The sequence below is a fragment of the Lactuca saligna genome, chromosome 3 (assembly GCF_052625555.1).
Source record: "Lactuca saligna cultivar CGN05327 chromosome 3, ASM5262555v1, whole genome shotgun sequence".
NCBI classification, from domain to species: Eukaryota; Viridiplantae; Streptophyta; class Magnoliopsida; order Asterales; family Asteraceae; genus Lactuca; species Lactuca saligna.
In genome coordinates this window covers 173,538,226-173,558,985 of record NC_136419.1, presented here as the reverse complement: position 1 = coordinate 173,558,985, position 20,760 = coordinate 173,538,226, and positions in this window count along the sequence as shown.

Sequence of the window (20,760 nt, the reverse complement as noted above, 5' to 3'; positions counted from 1 at the left end):
TTGTTGTGGGTACTGGAAATCAAGTTGTATTTAATGAGGAAGGAAGTATCATCTCAAATGCAAAGACAAATGAAATACTTCTCAAATCCAAAAGATATGGTGATATGTTTACACTGGACATCAAACCAATTGTGGGAAAACCAGCTGTGTGTTTACTATCAAAAGCATCTAATGATCTCAGTTGGCTTTGGCATAGAAGATTGTCACATTTGAACTTTCGAAATATAAATAAACTTGTAACTGAAGATTTAGTTCAAGGGTTACCAGTACTAAAATTTGACAATGATTCTTTGTGTGCAGCTTGCGAACAAGGAAAACAACATCGCAAAGGTCATCCGATTGTGATAGATTCAAAAATAGTAGATCCATTGGAACTTCTTCACATTAATCTTTGTGGACCATCAACTGTTGCAACAATAAATAAAAAGCGGTATATTTTAGTTGTTGTAGATGATTTCTCTAGATTCACGTGGGTGTTTTTTCTCAAGTTAAAATCTGAAGTTGCTCAGACGATGATTGATTTTATCAAAAAGATTGAAATTAGTCTGAAGAAGAATGTACGAAAAATTAAAAGTGATAATGGTTTGGAGTTTAAAATCAAACTCTTGACATTTTTCTCACAAACAAAGGCATTTCGCATAATTTCTCATCACCATATACTCCACAGCAAAATGGTGTAGTTGAAAGAAGAAATCGATCTATATGCGAAGCTGCCAGAACCATGTTAACATATGCGAATCTACCTCAATATCTTTGGGCAGAAGCTGTGTCCACAACACGTTTTACTCAGAATCGATCATACATACATCGAAGATTCAATGTTACTCCATATGAAATAATCAATAATCGGAAACCTAATGCAAAATTTTTTCATGTTTTTGGTTGCAGGTGCTTTATTATGAATCTCAAAGATAATTTGTCCAAGTTTCAAGCAAAAGCTGATGAAGGCATCTTCTTAGGATATTCACAGAATTCAGTTTGCATACAGAGTGCTTAATAAACGAACAAGAAAAATTGAAGAAACTTTCAATTTAAAATTTGATGATTACTATCTTAAACAAATTGATAGTAAATTTGATAATAAACAAATACTTGTGGATTCAAATACTCAAATTGATAATTCTGAAATTAATGATTTTGATTATGACTTAATTTTCGGAATTCTTGACAGGGCAATTGATGCAGAGAATAATGCTCCTGATAATCAAACATCAGAATCTTCAAAACATACTGATGAGTCAACGATAACTACAACATCGATAACTTGTGAAAGCACACCAGATGTTCATATGGAGGAGGAACACACAAGTATTCAAGAAGATTGTTTGCCAACTTTTGAGGGGGAGAAAGAAATTATGAATCATCAAGTTGAGGGGGAGCATTCGCAAAATCAACAGGAACATCAAGTTGAGGGGGAGCATTCGCAAAATCAACAGGAACATCATTTTAAGGGGGAGTATCAAAATGCAGATCATGTTGAGGGAGAGCATGATGAAACAGAGACATTATCTTGATAAAAATGCAGAATTTCATGAATTTAATGATAACTTTTCTGTTGCAGGATCTAAAAATGAAGATATGTATGAAGATGTACCATTAGAATTTGATCCAAATTATCCACCACTTGCGAAATGGACAAGAAATCATCCAAAAGAACATGTAATTGGTAATCCACAAGAAGGTGTGTTGACTAGAGCTCAACTTCGTGCGAAAAATGAGGTACTGAATGCAAACCAAGAACTTTGTATGTTTAATGTCTTTATTTCGAAAATAGAGCCAAAAACAGTAAAGAATGCTATGGAACACTCAGATTGGGTTGTTGTTATGCAATCTGAATTGGCTGAATTTGAACGAAACAAGGTTTGGAGATTAGTTTCTAAACCTTCTGATGTTTCAATTGTTGGATTAAAATGGATTTTTAAAAACAAAACCGACAAAGATGGCAATATTATTCGAAATAAAGCAAGACTAGTGGTTAAAGGTTATTCGCAACAAGAAGGCATTGATTATGAGGAAACATTTGCACCTGTTGCAAGACTTGAAGCAGTTCGCATATTTTTAGCCTATGCAGCTCACAAAGACTTTGATGTTTATCAAATGGATGTTAAATGTGCATTCTTAAATGGAAAACTCGAAGAAATAGTGTATGTTGAACAACCACCAGGATTTGTAAACAATGAGCATCTTGATCATGTTTATATTTTAGATAAAGCTGTATATGGGTTAAAACAAGCACCAAGGGCCTGGTATGCAACACTTACAAATTTCTTGAAACAATCTAAATTTAAACAAGGATCAGTCGACCCCACATTATTTCGCAAGAAAGTTGGGTGTCATCTAATGCTTGTTCAAATTTATGTTGATGATATTATCTTTGGTTCAACTGATCCAGCATTGTCACTTGAATTTGAAAATTTAATGAAAAGTCAGTTTGAAGTGAGCATGATGGGAAAAATTAATAATTTTCTTGGTTTAAACATAAGACAGAACAGGCAAGGAATCTTAATCAGTCAAGAAAAATATACGAAGAACTTGCTTGAATAGTTTGGAATGCTTAATAGCACGAAGCTCAGAGTCCCTATGGCTGTAGGAACACGACTAACTCCTTCGTTAGATGCTCCTGCTGTTGATTTAACATTGTATCGTAGCATGATAGGGTCTTTATTGTACTTAACTGCAAGTAGACCTGATATTATGTTTTCGGTTTGTTGTTGTGCTAGATATCAAGCTAATCCAAGAGAACCTCATTTGACGGCAGTGAAAAATATTTTTCGATATCTAAAGGGAACCGTTTCTTTAGGACTTTGGTATCCTGCGAAAACAGGATTTTTCATTCAAGCTTTTTCAGATTCTGATCTAGGAGGATGTACCTTGGATAGAAAAAGTACGACTGGTGGATGTCAACTATTGGATGGAAAGTTGGTGAGCTGGCAATCAAAGAAACAGACTTGTGTGGCTATATCAACCGCTGAGGCAGAATACATATATGCAGCTGCTTGCACTTTGCAAATTATTTGGATTCAGAGTCAACTTCGTGATTATGCAATAAACATGAAAAAGATTCCTTTGTATTGTGATTCACAAAGTGCGATTCACATTTGTCACAATCCAATGCAATATTCAAAGACAAAACACATTGCTCTTTGATATCATTTTATCAAAGATCATGTGGAAGATGGGAATATTGAAATTCATTTTGTCAAAACAACTGAACAACTTGCTGATATTTTTACAAAACCTCTTGATGAAAAATCATTTGTTAGAATTTTAGCAGGTTTGGGGATGATTAATGCGAATTCAATTTCATCAACACAAGACTAAACGTTTTGTTCATCAGATATGAGTCAATATTATTCAGAGGTTACTGTTCATTCACAGGCTTCGCATGGCTTCGCATCCACATCTTTTCGCATCTGAGTTCATAACAACTAAGGTAAGTTTTACGAATATTATTTTCTTTTCTTTTGAAAAATCAAAAATCCAAAAAGATTTTATTTTTTGTATTTTCTTTTGAAAAATCAAAAATCCAAAAAGATTTTATTTTTTTGTATTTACTTATGAAAAATCAAAAATTCAAAAAGATATTATTTTTTTTTCTTTTCTTTAATTTTGAAAAATTCAAAAATCACAAAAATATTATAATTTTCTTTGTTCTTTCAACTGTGTGCTGAGAATTTAATGCAGGGCTAAAATGCGAAGAGGTCATACATTTTTGTTTCTATGGGAAGGTATTAAATTTTTTTTAAACTAGTTAGGATGTCCCTAGAAGCATGTTGCTGTATGTAGACCAAAATCCTCAACATGACTCTATGTGTGAAAAGAAAGCCTTAATGAAATTATCACATGAAAATTTCTTCCCAAAAAGGCTTATATTCACATAAGTCACAAATGAGCTACCTTACTCTTCTCAAATGAGTTAAGAGTTTTCTGTTTTGTCCATTATAACAGAGGTACACTTCGATTCTTATCGAATCTTTTTAAACCAAACAATTCTTACACTCCAAAATTTTTTTTGAAGAGATTTGTCCTTGAGGTTTTTGATCAAACCAATCAAAACCTAGAAAAATCACAACTCTATGTTTATGATCTAACATCATGAGTCCATGATGAAAGTGAAACCCAAAAATCATAAACCTTAAGGAATTGACGGGGAACTTTGTTCTAGATTTTTACGAAACCTTTGTTTCAGTATCAAAAATTTCGAAACTTCAAATCATATTCAATTCGCATGTGTGATCTTGATCAAATATTCAGAACCAAGAATGTTTGTTACCCAACAAGATCCAGAACAAATTTTCTTTTGAATATGATTTCAGTGTAAGTTTTATTCGCAAATCCTTGTCATGATAAAAAAATTCATAAGCCAACTTGTCACTGACTACACTGGTCAAACAAGTAATTTCATTTACAATTTCTCACCTTATGTTAAGGCTGATATGTAATGAAATTTCAAACAAATCCAAAATGACTTTTAAAAGAAGCCCTTTGATACTTCTCTACAAGTATTCGATTGTAATTCACGGGAAACTACACAAGCAGTTGATTATCTCTCTTGATGATTAACGAAGCAACCTTTGCCTAGGGTTTTACTGCATTCATGTCAAATTGAATTTTTGACATCACAACATTACAAATATTTTTGTTTCTTATCTTATTTCGTTGGCACAATGCACACACGAAATCCTTGAGGTTCTGAGTAAAACCAACTCAGACTGATGACTTCGCAAGTCTAGCATATGACTTCACTTTAAATCCTAAAAGTGAAAGAGCCTTGCTTCCATGCGAAGGATTTTACTGGTTCGAATTCTATAACGGATACTTGACAGGCTGTATACTCAAAGTCGTTGGTATTCTATCCGATTTTCAAGGAGATGTGACAATTACTTTTTGGAATGTTTTTACCTTTTGCAGTCATGATCCGAGTTTCAAGGTGCCACGTCGGATAACATTAAATGTATCCCGCTTTAATTTCAAATCAATTTTGAGCAACCTATAAAAGGGGGTTCAAGAACACTATGTACGGTTATGCAAACAAGAACTCTCACAAAACTTCAAAGATTACACCTTGATCCAAACTTCAACTTTCTTTCTCAAAACCCTAACAATGGCAGCCACTACTTCCAACACTGATGAGGTTCTTTCTCAATCACTGATGAAGATTCAAAGCACCAATTACCAAGTTGATCCAAAAGTTTCCGCTTATCCAGAAGAATTGAAGATGCTTATTGTTGCTCTGAAACGATCACCTTTATCAACTGCCATGTTCAGTTCATTCTCGGTTCTGATGGTGTGGCTATCTCGTGCAGCTTCAACGGCATCATACAATCACACGGCAGATGTGATTACTTTCAACTTAACAAACAACAAACGGGTTAAACTGTCCAAGAACTTGTTTGTGGAAATTTTTCAGATTCCAAACAACCCTCCGTTTGTCAAACCTGTCAACTCGCAGATCATTCATATGTTCAATGAGATGGGGCATCAACCGGAGTTGACAAAAATAAGTGACTTCCGAAAGTCTGGGTTGCCATGTATCTGGAATTTTGCTATTTGGTATTTTTCTAAGGTGTCTTACAGGAAGATTAGTCGGACTGGATAGAGGAAGAGTGGAAGTATATGCTATGGTAATGGGCATATACTATGATATTAATGTTGATTATGCAACCCAATTGTGGAAGGAATTTGTTAAAAGCCTGGAAAATACAAATTCGGAGAAGGGGATTTCCTGTGCAAGATACCGGAGCTTAATCCTGGAAAAAGTTTATGAGAAAGAATAAATTCCAGTGATGACAAATGTTGAAGTTGCTGAATTTTCCTTCTATTAATTTCCAAAAACTGTAGAAGATGATGAAGCAATATTTTCTCGTGTGGCTCGTATTCCAGATGCGATGCTTTGCAAAGTTTCTCCAACTCACAAAGTTTTGGTGAGATATTTGCGAACTATTAATACAGCTGATCAGACTGGAGTCTTACCAAATGTTGCTACTCCATCTAAGACAAAGAAGGTTAGTAAGAAAAATGCGAAGGGTTCATCCTCACCAACAGTACCAGATGAAGCTATTCCAACCGAAGAAACTTCATCAAAATCGAAGAAGGAACTCTTACCTTCTAAGTCTGGGGTACTGAAGCAAATTCGCAAAGCTGAAGTGAGTAGTAAAGGTGTTACTATTCACAATATTCCTGCGCCAGTATCTCCAGGCAAGAAAAGACAGCGAGTTGAAGATGTTGCGAAAAATATGCAACGTACGATGGTCAAAAGAAGGAAGATGGTGATTCGCAATGAATCATCTGATGAAGAAATACTTCCGGAAACTCCACCCGTCACATCTATGGTAACTGTTTCTTTACCCATAATTCACACTTCGCAAATTTCTACCACTATTCCACAAACCAAACCACTAGAAATAGTTCTCACCGAATCAGTTTCTGAGGAGGTACCTATTTCCGATATGGTTGTCAACGTATCTAATACGGGGGCACCTATCCTGAGTGTTGCACCAACAATCCAAACATCTTTACCCATTTCATTACCTGTTACAAATTTATCCACCACTTCATCCATATTTGATCATGCCCTTCAAAACCCATTCACAACACTTTTTCCATCTCAATCACCCGAAAATCCTCAACCTTCGCAACAATTGTCTGATACTGAAGTCGAAGGAGGTGCCTTTGGTGGGATACTTGATGATATTCCTTTTGATTCAGATGAAGAAGATATTCCTGATCATATGCTGATGACAGGAAAACAGTTTAAAATTTTGAATCAGAAGTTAAAGACCATTATTCAAACACAAGCTGATTCTGGTCGAATGTCTTCAATATCTGCCATGGAGGTTGATATTATGATAAAAGGAGCTGAGAAAAGGATCATGGAAAAGATTGCTCAATCAGATAAAAATAATGAGCTCAGAATTACATCACAAGGGAGCAATTTTACTTCTGTTGTTCAAGATCTTGAAGCTGCTACAAAAGAACGTCATATTCTTTTTGTCCAAGATGTCAAGAAAGTTCGTGAGGATGTCAACTTCAAAATTCAGGAGTTGAAGTCTGACCTTGCGAAGGATCTTCAGGATGTTCATACGAAACAAGCAGATGTTCAAAAGCAGATTGTGGAGATTTCTTCTTAACTTCAAAAGCTTAATGATATTCCTGTTCTTGAAGCTCATAAAGCCGCAACATTGGAGAAGTTTGATAAGCTAATACAGTTAGTCACTGAGCTTAAAACAGCAGTTTTGCATTCTTCATCCACTCAAATCTTTACTCCTGAATTCTTGTCTCTAAAGATTAATACTTTAGAACAAGCTATTCAAAAAGCTCTTTCTCCACTTACAAATTTCACTTCTTTACTACCGAAGAGTGCTCCGCCTGTTTCCACAGGGGTGCAAGGGGGAGAGGAAATTCGAAGTAAAGAAGAGGACGCGAAAACAGTTGGAAAAGTGATATCAACTCAACTTGTAGCTACTCTTCCAATTCCTATGAAACCGATTTCTTCAACTACAATTACCACAAAAACAATTTCCAAAGGTATTGTTATTGGAGGAAACGAAGGAGGTTCAAGCTCAAAACCTCAGAAAGATGTTGTAGGAAGAGGAAAAGGAATATTATATGAAAAATCAAAGGAGGAGTTGAAAGCTGAGACAGAGGCTGAAATGGAGAGGATGAGACAAGTTCAAAGTATAATGAGACAAAGGGCAAGTGATCCTCCCTCCATGAACAAAGGAGATCCTGCAAAACTTTACTCTTATGAAACAATAGAGTCAAAAGTTGTGTGTAGGGAGATGTATGAGTTCGAGAAGAAGCCAAAAAGAAGTTATGATACTGCGAACTCAGATCATTGTCAATTGGATTTCCCGATAAATGAAATGTTGTTCATCAATGCTCAATACAAGATCAGTGAGAAATTTGATAATCCTAATGATTATACTCAAATGAAAATCAGATTTCATGCAGTCTTGGGGAAGAATCCAGATGAAGTTTGGTCTCTGATGAAAATTAAAAAGGTGGTGACTATAAAGAAGGATGTTTTGTTTGAAGAGATGCTTCAAAATTTTCGATATTTTGTTATCAGAGCAGACAACAAACAATATGACTTCACAGTAGCTGATTTTCCATAGATGAACTGCAATGATTTAATTCAAGTAGCTCTGATACTGAAGCATATGGAAGAAAACAATCTTAAAGGCTCTGATACAGATGTATTCAAGGTTGGCTTCGCACATGTGAAGACATTTATCGATAACTATTTCGATTGTTTAGCTCTTACAGATGAAGAATTAGCAAATGTGCTGGGAAGTGAAGTAAAAGTTCCATGGGAGGAGACTTTGACTCAATCTGCTTTGTCAAAGTATGTTGTTGGTGAAATATGCCTGAAACCATTTGGCATGGTGTTTTCTGGAAGGGATACAAAAGGAAATCCGTAGAAGTTTTTGTTCAAAGTCTCAGAGATTGAAAGATATAATTCTTCGCAATATACGCACTTCATAGTACGTATGAATAATTGCAAGAAGAATAACGAAGGAGACAAGAAAGATCTGAAGAAGGTGATCTCCTGGTATGGAGAAGTGCGAAGGACAATTCACTCTGCAATTCAAAAGCTTTTGAGTTGAATTGCATCGACTGTTTTCAAAGGGGGAGAATGTTGATGTAAATTGTAAAATGTCAAATATAGTGTATTGTGTTGTTTCGCATTTTATGTTATTTTACTAAGTCATTTTGTGTGCGAAGTGAAAATGTATAGACTTAGTATATTTTTTGTTTGTTCCCTATAAATAGGGACTTAGGCTAGAAGTAGAAGACACGAATGCAAAAACTCTCTTCTGCTTATTCTGTAATCAGTCTTAATCAATATGAGATCTGATTAATATTTACTTTTTGTGTTCTTCATCTTTAATCGTTCAAATCTATCTTTTCTTTTCTAAATTCTCGATAACAATTCTCTTCAATAATTATTAGAAAGACACAATAAATTTATCACTTTTAACTATTTAGAAAATATTTTTTGGATTGTTTAAGTTAAACTAAAATTTATAGTTAAGTTGATTATGTAATGTTATATGCAAAATTATAATTTAAGTATTTTATATAAATTGTTCAAAAGTTGTAACTTTAAAATGATAATGGTTTACATCCAACAATATATTAAAACTAATAAAAGTAATAAAAAAAACACATAACTTTATAAATAAAATTAAGATATTCTCTTAAAATTGAAATTCAATTTTTATATGATTATACTTTAGGTTTGATATTTATTTAATATTATTAACCAACTTATAATCATTATTAGAAAGAAATTGAAAAGTCATGAGAGAATCAAATGAATGTGGTGAAAGGAAAAATGCATGGGAGTTTCAAATGAATGTAGTAAAAGAAAAAAAATGTTTCCTTTATAACTATATATATAGATATTGATGATATAATTAATTCCAAGAAAATTTATTTAAAAATCAACCTTATTCGTATCTATTTAACTGTTTTCTTATTAATAAATAATTTTCTTAATTCATTTTATTATGATACTCATAAGTTTTTTATATTTAGATGTAGTTGCTACAACTAAGTAAGTTTTACAAACTTTAGTGATCTAATATAAAACTAAATGAAAATATTCTCAAAAGAACCCATATTCTTCTCTCATATACGATTTAGCCAAATTTTTAATAAAAAAAACACATAATACTAGGTAATTTATACAATTTTAAGAAATTGCTATTGTAAATGGGTATCCAATATCATAACTAAATTAATATAAGTTTGAGGATATTAACAAATTCCTTTTGGTGTTGCCCTCAAGAGCAAAAAAAGCTCGAATAGATTTAAGAGATTGAGATAATTAGTTAATTGATTTACTACATGTTAATAAATCAATTAGAAACTAATTACAATTAATTTGGAACTAATTGGAATGAATTAAAATTAATCAAGAATTGATTAAAGGAGTAAGGACCGAATTTTAATTGCTCAATAGTTGAAGAAGATGATCATTTTAGAACCCTAAAGAGGGTGGATGATTTTGGGGCTTATAGGAGGCTTCCAAAATCATTATAGGCAGTTTCGGTTCCAAAATCGGCAGTTCCGAGCCGGTTCCAGTTCCAAAAGCATGTACCCGGTTCCGATGCTCATCCCTATAGGCAAGGTTATCAAGATCGGGATGCTGCATAGGATCTTTTTTGGATTTGCAAAATCAGAATCGTAGGATGGAGATCGGGATCCTAAGATCCAACAAAATAAATCATAATTTTAACTTATAATTTTAAAACATGAAAAATATCTTAAGCATTTAGTTTTCCTTTCAAAAGTTATAAAAACCTGAAAACATTAGTCATAACTCACAACACAAAATAATAAATGATAAACTGGTAATGGGTAAAAGATATAAAATGGTATATTCCATTTTCTCATTTTCAAAAAAAAAATCAAAGGAAGGTAGGATCGGATCAGATCTTTATCCTACTATCCTACCAATGATCCTACAATCTTATCTGTGATGCTATGTTAAATACGATTCGTATACAATCCGACTTGTTTTTCATACCTATGATCGTACAATCCTACGATCAAGATCACGATTTTGAGAACCTTGATTCTAGATAATACATAAGGAAGAGATTTGAGTCTCGATTAAATCTATTATTTAATTGATTCAAAACTGCTTTGTCTGGAACTTACCTCGGCTTGAAATAAACCCTTAGCCATTCATCAATTTTATTCTCAACATTCCCCATAATTGGAGATTTCGATTTCTCAAGTATCATTTATCCAAAATATTTTAGGGTTTTAGTCATTTGGGTGTGAGCCATTAGAGGCATTATACTTTGGGTGCTAGTCCTTCCTAGTGATTACAAGGATTTAGAGATTTACAAGTTGTTGACGACAAATACGATTTTTTCCCTAAAGGTTAGTAATCATATCCATCTTGATAGAATTCAATTTCATTGATTTAAAAGTAAGTTGTTATAACATAAAACTTAGATCATATGGTGCATGTACACATAGGAGGAATTTGAATGCTTCCATTGCCTTAATTTACTAATCTATAGTTGCATAGAAAACCCAATAATTAGATGGTTACCCTATTTCCTTCTAGTCATTTCTTTGGGTTGGCCTCTATGTGTGGCAGTGACATTTTGAGTTGGAAAGTAAGGTTAAATAGATACCAAATGTAGCTACTTTGAAATTTTCATTTTAGATAATAAAAAGAAAATGCAATCATTTTCTTTTATGGGTAGCCTTACTGTATGCAGTCTAGTCAGTAACCTTGAAGAGTTGAAGGTAAGGTGATATTGTGGAGATCAATATTAAATGTGGACTTTTTGGACTTTATATTTGTTAGCTTTTAAACTATATGTGCACATATCCTTTTATGCTATTTTATGTTTCATATCTATCTTCTCAACTAGTTTTTAGCAATCATTATTAGTTTATCAACTACACAATGATAAAAAAAAATAGTTTTTTAGCTAGCCTTTCGCATCTAATGATTAGTTAAACATGTCTCTCATTAAGGGGTAAGCCGTTTCTGCAATAATAGGTTTCATCCTATTCTCCTTTACAATTGGATCGAAGATAATGTATTATACTCCAAATCTATATTCCTCCTCATTCTCATGGTTAATTTATGTGTTTTGTCACACCTCCGGTCAGCGGCGGAAACGTCGGACTGTGAGATGTAGGGATATTGGATCGAGGCATATACTCCAAACCTATCTTCCTCCTAATTCTCATGGATAATTTAGGTATTTTGTCACACCCTCATCCAGCGGTAGAAACATCGGGCTGTACAATGTAGGGATATTGTGTATGTGTGTGTGTGTGTGTGTGTATATATATATATATATATATATATATATAACATGACACATAATTATATCACAAATGATACTTTTATTTATTATATTTTATTTGGGATTACATTGTTTAATAGGTCAAGCATACACCTTGAACATAAGTAGAAATGACAAACAAAAAAAAAAAAAACTCCAACAAGCTTCCTTGAAGTGCTCTTCCTGCGCATGACTATCCTCCACACCCATCTCCCTAAGAATACATCTATTATTTAAAACATCAAGATAATGTTGGTGAGTGCATACGTTTTTATAGTTTTCTTCTTTATTTTGTTGTATTAAATTAACAATCCCATTTCATCCTTTACAAAAACCTTTCTTAAGATATTTTATCGACCCTAACTTGCTAACTTTTAGGAAACTTTACCAATCCTAATTTACTATCTCTATAAGATATTTGACGATCCTATCTTATTATCTTAAGGTATATTCTATTAATCCTAAATTACTATCTTTTAGGATATTTATCGATCCTATCATTATTTTATATGATATTTTATTAGTCATAATTTACTATCTTTTAGGATATTTTTTTTAATCCCAACAGATTTTATCTACCATTGTAAGGCATGCCTCTTGGTAGTCAGATTTGTAAGGTGGTTGTATTTTTATAGAATTCATAACTCTTTCCTTTGGAGTCGGGTTTTTAGGAGTAGTATATCCTTCGGATCATGTTAACGAGTACTTTACAAGTATGTTAACCAGCTTAAAAGACGGTACAACTTTTTGAATGCTTAATTTTTGAGCTTAACAGTCATTTTTACAATAAATGTAACGACACATTTGATTTTTATTATCTGAAAATGAAATATTACAATATTAAGCTATTACATCTATTTTTCCTACTCTTTCCTAATGGTGAGTAGTGACGGAATCCTCTCGATTGTCACCTTCCCTCCCTATTTAGGAAATTTCATCCTGAAATTTTATCTTATTTTCGGGCTTCCTTCGAACAAGTGAGGGTACTTGTCCTTCATTTGGTCCTCTCATTCCCGTGTATACTCTAGTCCTCGTTTACAGTTCCATCGTACCTTGACAATGGGAATTCGACTCTGCTTGAGTCGTTTTACGTCTCTGTCCATGATTTAGATTGGCTCTTCGATGAAGTTGAGTTCACGGTTAATCTGAATTTCATCAAGTGGAATGACAAGCGTATTATTAGATAGACGTCATGCTTGTGACTTTTTAATATTAGACACATGGAAGACGTCATGCTTGTTATCAAGCTCTTGGGTTAACTTAAGCCGAGAGGCAACTTGACCTATACAATCAAGGATTTCGAATGGTCCTATGTATTGCGGATTCAGTTTACCTTGCTTTTCGAATCTTATAACTCCTTTTCAAGGAGATACATAAAGCATCACCCTATCTCTGACTTGGAACTCTAGGGGTTTGCACCTTACATCAGTGTATCTCTTTTGATAGTCATGTGTTGCCTTTATGCACTCTCGTATCTGCATTATCTCTTCAGTTGTCTCATGTATAATATCCAGGTCTATTTTGTAACGTCTAAAAAATCTCAACGAATTCAAAATTTTCAAATCAACCCATTTACTAATAAAAGTGTTTACAAAATCGTTGTTTTCAAAACATTATTCAAAATAAAGTTTCCCAAGATCAATAACATAAGTATGTGTACAGGTCACGCCTTCGCCTTCCCACGATCCTCGAAAGTACCTGCATCCATAACCCAAAAACTATAAGCCAATGCTTAGTGATTTTCCCCAAGGTACCACCACACAAAACATATATGATAAATGAACAAGCATGCTGGGTCCGATTAGTTATTCGACTGGAATATCCACAGGTTCGCAGCCATGAGGTTGGATTACCCTTGGCCCAATCAGTCATCGGACTGGAATGCCAACATACAATGGGTCCACTAAGTCATTGGACTAGAATACCAATATACAGTGGGCCCACTTAGTCATCGGATTGGAATACCCTCAGGTCCATTCAATCATCAAACTAGAACACCCCCGATTTGTTAACTCATGCACATAGTAGTAAATTCTCAAGTCAACACAATATTAGCAGTAGAATGGAATCGGGAAGTCTTTCTTTGACCATTATAATATAATCTTTATCTAAATTTTAGATTGAAAGATTTCCAATCTTTTGCAAAATCTCCAGAACAGATGTTTAGAATCAACCAAGTATCAACTATCGCCTTATTTGTTGGGTAAAAATTGGGTGATTTGTATCAGCAGATAATAAATTTTGATTCGTTTGTTGATGAGGCGGCACTCGGATTTGAAATGCGGAAAAAGGATTTGCAGTCCCCCGCCTTACCACTCGGCCATGCCGCCAAAACGATACATAATAAGATTAATTTTTTTTTGGTTGGATTACTAAACTATAGTTTATTGTACTTGCATCCCTTTTTAATTTCATCCTTTTTTTCAAAATTTATAAAAGTTCTAAAAGAAACGCTTTTCCCCTTTTGTTTGACCACCCCTTCGAATGATTGTATAGTATCTCAAAACATAAAATGTCAAAAAACTTCCCCTCACTTTTCTATTGAAAAGTAAAATGTATATTTTCATTCAAAAAAGCCAAAATTCATGACACAAAATTTATGACAAATGGGAACCATTAACTATTCATTGACTGAGAATTCCTGAATGATTCTTGTATTTGAATCTAAAATTGGGGTTGCCTAATGACATACAAAACTACAAAACATACTTAATATGTCGACATGTCACAGATAACGAACATAATCAACATATAGATAAATATTAAGCCAGAAATGATATGTAGTCCTATAGATCTACCTGCCTATGCATATCAGCAACTATCAATATAATCTTATAGATCTATCCCATACTCCAAATATCATAAATCAATGTATAACAAGATATTAATCTAACGGGTCAGTCTTGGTGCCTTCGACCTATAAGTATAGTGAGGAGAATTCACCTCTCAATATGAACACTAGTTGATGAGCCCAACTCTGAATCTCATCTCTAACCGTCACCTATCCATCCAATTGACCAATTGTCAAACACAATCCAAAATAACCAAAATACCCTTAAGTCAAAATTGATCAATCTTGGTCAAAGTCAACACCTTGCCTAGTTAACTAGCCGAGCCAATCTGTAAGAGTCGACTCAGCCGAGTACACTAGGCATACTCTTCTGCACGTGGGTGTACTTAGTGGTTTAACAGCTTACGAGGCACTTACCACGTACACGCAGCGTACCACTTGGTATGCCCAACATACGTGCCAATTGAACCCTTTCCCCGTCAAAAACTTAATACTCTAGATCTTTACATCAAAAATCAGATCCAAGGCTAAACTACCATTGTAAGTCATAAAGTTTCCAACTTTATGACTTTGCATGTGTATTAAGTGCTTAAAACACAAACCCTCAACATCTTAATGCATTAAGAACCTCTATAGCATTCATAGAGTGAAACTAACCCACAAGACCACATTTTATGACTCAAAACCCCTCATAAGAACTTAAAGGATAACTTATTGGGTCAAGAACATGGCATGATCAAGAATCACCATTTTGTGAACAAAAGTGTCTTAAAAAAAGAAATGTCTAGATTTACAAGATGGAGTGATCAAGATGTAAACTTTATACCACCTGGATGTTGCTATCAAGAAAGTAATCTTAGATCCAAGATACTTCCAAGCTGCAATCTCTTTTAACCACCTTCTTCTTTAAGAACACTTCCAAAACACTCCAATGGGATCCAAAAAAAAAAAAAACTATATCATTTAGGGTTTTCTTGGGGTGGATTTTCAAAGAGGGGGGCTCATGTAGAAATGAGATATGAGGCTATAATGGTGTTTATATATGGACCGAACCCTAAAATTTAGGGTTTGTACATTCTTCATGTATGCCCCACGTACGAGGTGTATATACAGTGTACTAGGGCGCGTCGTAGTACACCTAGCGTACACAGTGTGCACTCAGCGTACTCCACTTGGACAAAATTACCATATCGCCACAATGGGACATTTTGCAATCCTTTCGAATCGCAAGGGCTAAAATACAATATCATTCTCACATAGGATTGAAATAGAAATTACCTTGACATTGTGATGTTACAATTCGATCCCACATGAACTAGACTTCATCCTCGAAGTCTTCCGTCGCGAATAACTCCGGATAATATTCCCGTATATCGGCATCCAGCTCCCAAGTCTACTCGGAGCATCTCTGATGTTGTTACCGAACCATTACCAAAGGTATATGCTTGTTGCGTGTAACGCCCGTAGATTAGGGCTATTTAATTTAGAGACGGCAAGCATCAAAAAATACTTTTTGATAGAAGATTATTTAGAATAAATAATCTTAACTAAGTTGTAGTATATTTCACAAGGTTTCCGTGCATATAAAGAACGTCGAAATCCGAGTTATAACGAAGAAGTTATGACCTTTCGAAGTTTTCCTAACAGAACCGGCATGATGCTGAATGACGTAAAAAAATGAATTTATGTTAGATTAATATTTAGCCTTAATGATCTAAACAAAAGTTGTAGAATTCGTTAAACCATGAGCGTGCATAAAATAACGTCCGTATCTGACTTCGTATGAGGAAGTTATGATTTTTCTAAGTTTCGACTTAGCGGTATGCAACCCGAATACTCGATTTGAGATCGAGCGGTTTTTAGCCGAAACAATCTAAACGAGAATCGAAGGTCTTTTTGATAGTAGTCCAATGGTAAAAAGACAGACAAAAACGGACGTCGGACGAAGATGTTATGAATTTCTAAAGAAGTTTTTCTGTCCCGACCTACTAAAAATAAATAATAAAAAAATAAATTCAAAATTAGCCAACGGAGTCTAACAAAAGTTGTAGAGCATAATCTCACCTACGCGTGGATATAAAGAACATCGAAAACAGAGATCGTATGCGAAAGTATGAATTTTTAAAGATCGTGGCACACATACCAAAGCTCATCCGAAGCGTACGCCCAACGTAACTAAAATTATGCACAACGTACTGAGTACGCCAAGCATACTTGGAAATTATGCCTAGCATACTGAGTACGCCCATCGTACTTGGAAATAATTCCCAGCGTAATCCCAGACCCAACAGCCTATAAATAGAATGCGAGAGGTGTCGTTTTTTTTTGTTCAAACTCTTTCTTCTTTCTAGTTTTAGCCACGATTTGCGTGCCAGTTATATCCCGAAGCCCTGGTATCATTCCCGAGCCCCGAAGCAAGTTTTGAAGCCCCAAGGATCCCGAGAAGTGAGATTCCCGAGCCGAAGCCCAGCCCGCGAGGAGCCCGATTTTTGTAAAGATCTTCTAGATCTACGGAGGAATACTACTTCTGCAAGTCGTAGTGCTGCCCGATCATCTTCTGATCAAGTGAGTCTATAGTCACTTTCATCTTACACATAGATATGAAGTATTTTATAAAATACATGTTATGTGTTATATATATATATATATATATATATATATATATATATATATAGTTTATATGTGTGAGTGCATAGTTACTTTCTTCTAACACATAAATATAAAGTATTAGCTATGAAATATGTGTTATGTGTTATATATTAATTGCCTATTTGAGATGGACTTGGAATTGATGTTTTTATACGGGTGTTAAATGATTTAAATTGTGTTTGTATTTATATCTACAAAAATGTTAGGTAGAACATGGGTAGATGGAATAGTTGGTGACGATGCGACTCCGTGCCTATTGAGTAAGACTTGGTGACGATGCGACTTCGTGCCTATTTGATAAACCTTGGTGACGATGTGACTTCGTGCCTTTTGTATAAACCCAGGTGACTATGAGACGTAGTATCTATTGTGTAAACCTTGGTGACTATGACACTTATTGCCAATTGTATGAACCCTGGTGACTATGCGACATAGTGTCTGTTGTATAAACCGTGGTAGCAAATGGACTTTGTGCTAGTTCCTTAGGTAAATCCGTAGGAATGAATGAAGAAAGTATAATCGATTCTTAGGTTAAAACCTTAAGAAATAAAGAAGATAATGGGGATGGGTAATTCGGTTGATTGTTTGATGATTGAATATAATAAATATATTATTGTGGGTTGAAAACCCTATATGCTCACCAGCCTCCCAAGCCTGACCCACTCAGTTTTCTTTGCATTATAGGTAATGGCACAAGAGTATAAGTTAGTGGACTTCACGAGAGATTTTGGATTGTAGATAAGTGGTTATAAATGATTGTTGTAAGGTCTATTTTATATTGTTTATACTTTTGATCTTTATCGGATCATGACATCCCGAGGTTTTATTATTTAATAAAAATACCTTCTTTTTGAGAAATATTTTGATAAATGGTTATCATATTTGTTTTTGGGACAAATTCCTCAACTGTTTTCTTTAGAAGATAACTTTGATTTTAAAACAAAGCATAAACAAATCGGTCTTTTCTGGCCATGAAATTGGGGATGTCACAGTTGGTATCAGAGCATTAGTTTAAGCAAACTAGGAAATCTGTAGGATTTCTAGACTTAAACTTAGAATGCTAAGAAATGATTGTGAGATGAGTGTCTACCATATTTTAAGTCACATGCACTAGTATATTTTAGGAAAGTTGCCTAAAATTCTTTTATGTGCTAAATGTTATATGTTGCCATATATGATATTATTTGTTCGGATCTATGGTCTGTTGCCGACCGGGTCTGGAAACCTTATGTGCTTAGGATTCTAAACGTACGACTACGGTATTAAAACTAGCATGCAAATGTTTTGGAGTGATATGGAGGATTTAAATATCTATCATGAATGCGGATCTAAATTCACCTTGGCCGATGTATAGATCAAAATGGCAAGAACAAGAAGTGGAGTTGGAAATGCGAACGAGAACAGGAATCAACCACCCGTGATTGAGCAAGTAGCTGTTGCAGCAGCAGTAACAACTGAGCCAATGACAATGGCTGGTGTGCAAGCAATCATTCAAATGATGTTGGATCATTAGATGGAGGAAACAAGGCATTTGCTTCAGCAGAATCGTGAAGAATTTACAATACTAATTGAACAGCCCGAAGCAAATGGAATGCAATCTGAAGGAGGAAACTTTAGAGGGATCATTAGTCGAGACGACCGACCGATGGTAAGGCAGAACTACTAGGATGGAGGAAATGACGGATGTGGATGCAAGTACAAGGATTTCATGGCATCCAAACCACCGTGTCTTTCTAGGAACCCGACACCTGTGCAAGTAATGGACTGGATCTCCGAGATGGAGAAAATGTTTGAAAGTTGCGAGTGTAGCAATAGACAGAAGACCGCTCTTGCAATTCCTCTGTTAAAATCTGGAGTACTGAGCTGGTGGAAGTTACTGGCTGGTTCGATGCCCAAGGGTGAAGCTAGCAAGATGTGTTGGGAAGAATTTGTGGTGCAACTGAAAATGCAATACTACTCTGAGCAGGATCTTCTGGAAATCAACAATGAGTTCTAGAATCTGAAGAAGGGAAAATTGAGCGTCACTGAATACGCCACAAGATTTACGGAAAAGATGAAGCTTATTCCATACCTACTTCCAACTGAACTTTCCAAGGTCAACAAGTTTGCCAATGGATCACTAGCGGACTTTGGTTCGATAGTCAAGCAAGCAACCACTTTGATAGCCGCCATATGGGTAGCCAAAAATGTTGAGACCCAAATAAAAGAAAAGGGTCTGAAGAGAGCTGAAGTTGGAGAGAAGAGGAAACATGAAGGATCTTCAATAATCAACAAAGAAACCAAATTCTCGAAATCTGGAGGAAGAGATGAAGCTAAGTGGTGCGAGAAGTGTAAAAAGAAACACTTCGGGAAGTGTAGCGAGGAGATCACTTGCTACAAATGTAGGAAGATGAGGCATTACGCCAATAAGTGTGCATCCAAAAAAAGGTGTGCTATGGATGTAACGAGGAATGGCATATTTCTAGAGACTGCCCAAAGAAAAACGCACCGCCACAGCCAAGGGCATTCCACATGATCATCGACAAAGCGAATCAAGGATGATGAATTTATATCCAAGGATCAACTTATAATGTAGCCAATTAAAGGCATAGTATAGGGTGAACTTGAACTTTTTTGTAATCATTTCAAGTTATGATGTAAACCCTGATTTTGATATTTATGTGATATTTATGGTTTTAATACCTGATGTGTTAAATGATTGTGTCATTTTTGTATAGTGACTTGGTTCGACAGAGAGACAATACTTGGGACGAGTATGAGTAGGTGTGAAAGGTAGTAGATGCATATACTACTGGAAGCACATGACTAAAACTTAGATCAGGGAAAGTCACAAGGTTACCAAGAAGCTAGTGATTGATCTCGTTTCATTCAAGTATGTCGTTATCATTGTTTCGATAGTGACTAAGAAGATGATTTATATTCTGACCCTAGCGGTCATATCAAATTAAGTCCGACTATGATGAGTTTTTTACGTGGTTCATAGAACCAATTTCGAGATAGCATCTGACTCAGTCAGAAGATTGAAATCAATGCGATTGATAACATCACGCTCGTTGTTAAGGAGGCTTGTAGCTAGAAACGCAACATGTAAAAATGTGATTATATCACATTAGAATATGAAGGAAGGTATATTCCATTCCGAAATTTGACTTTATGAGACTTGAGTCTAAGCGTTGCATCATACGATGAGAGGTCATCAGGACACGACCCATTGGTTTATTACAATAGATAAATGAATGTATTTATCCTAAGAAGAAAAAGGAGTCCACAATAAGGATTTATTTTATATATTAAAGGTTACGATTGAAAGTCCAACATAGTATGAAGAGCAGATGTAAGATTGAACATCATAGTTACTAATTAGGATTGAAAGTTAACATATGGAATCATTATTCAAGCCTTGTTTCGTTGATGATTCCGGGACATAATCATCCTAAGGGGGAGATAATTGTAACGCCCGTAGATTAAGGCTAGTCAATTTAGAGATGATAAGCA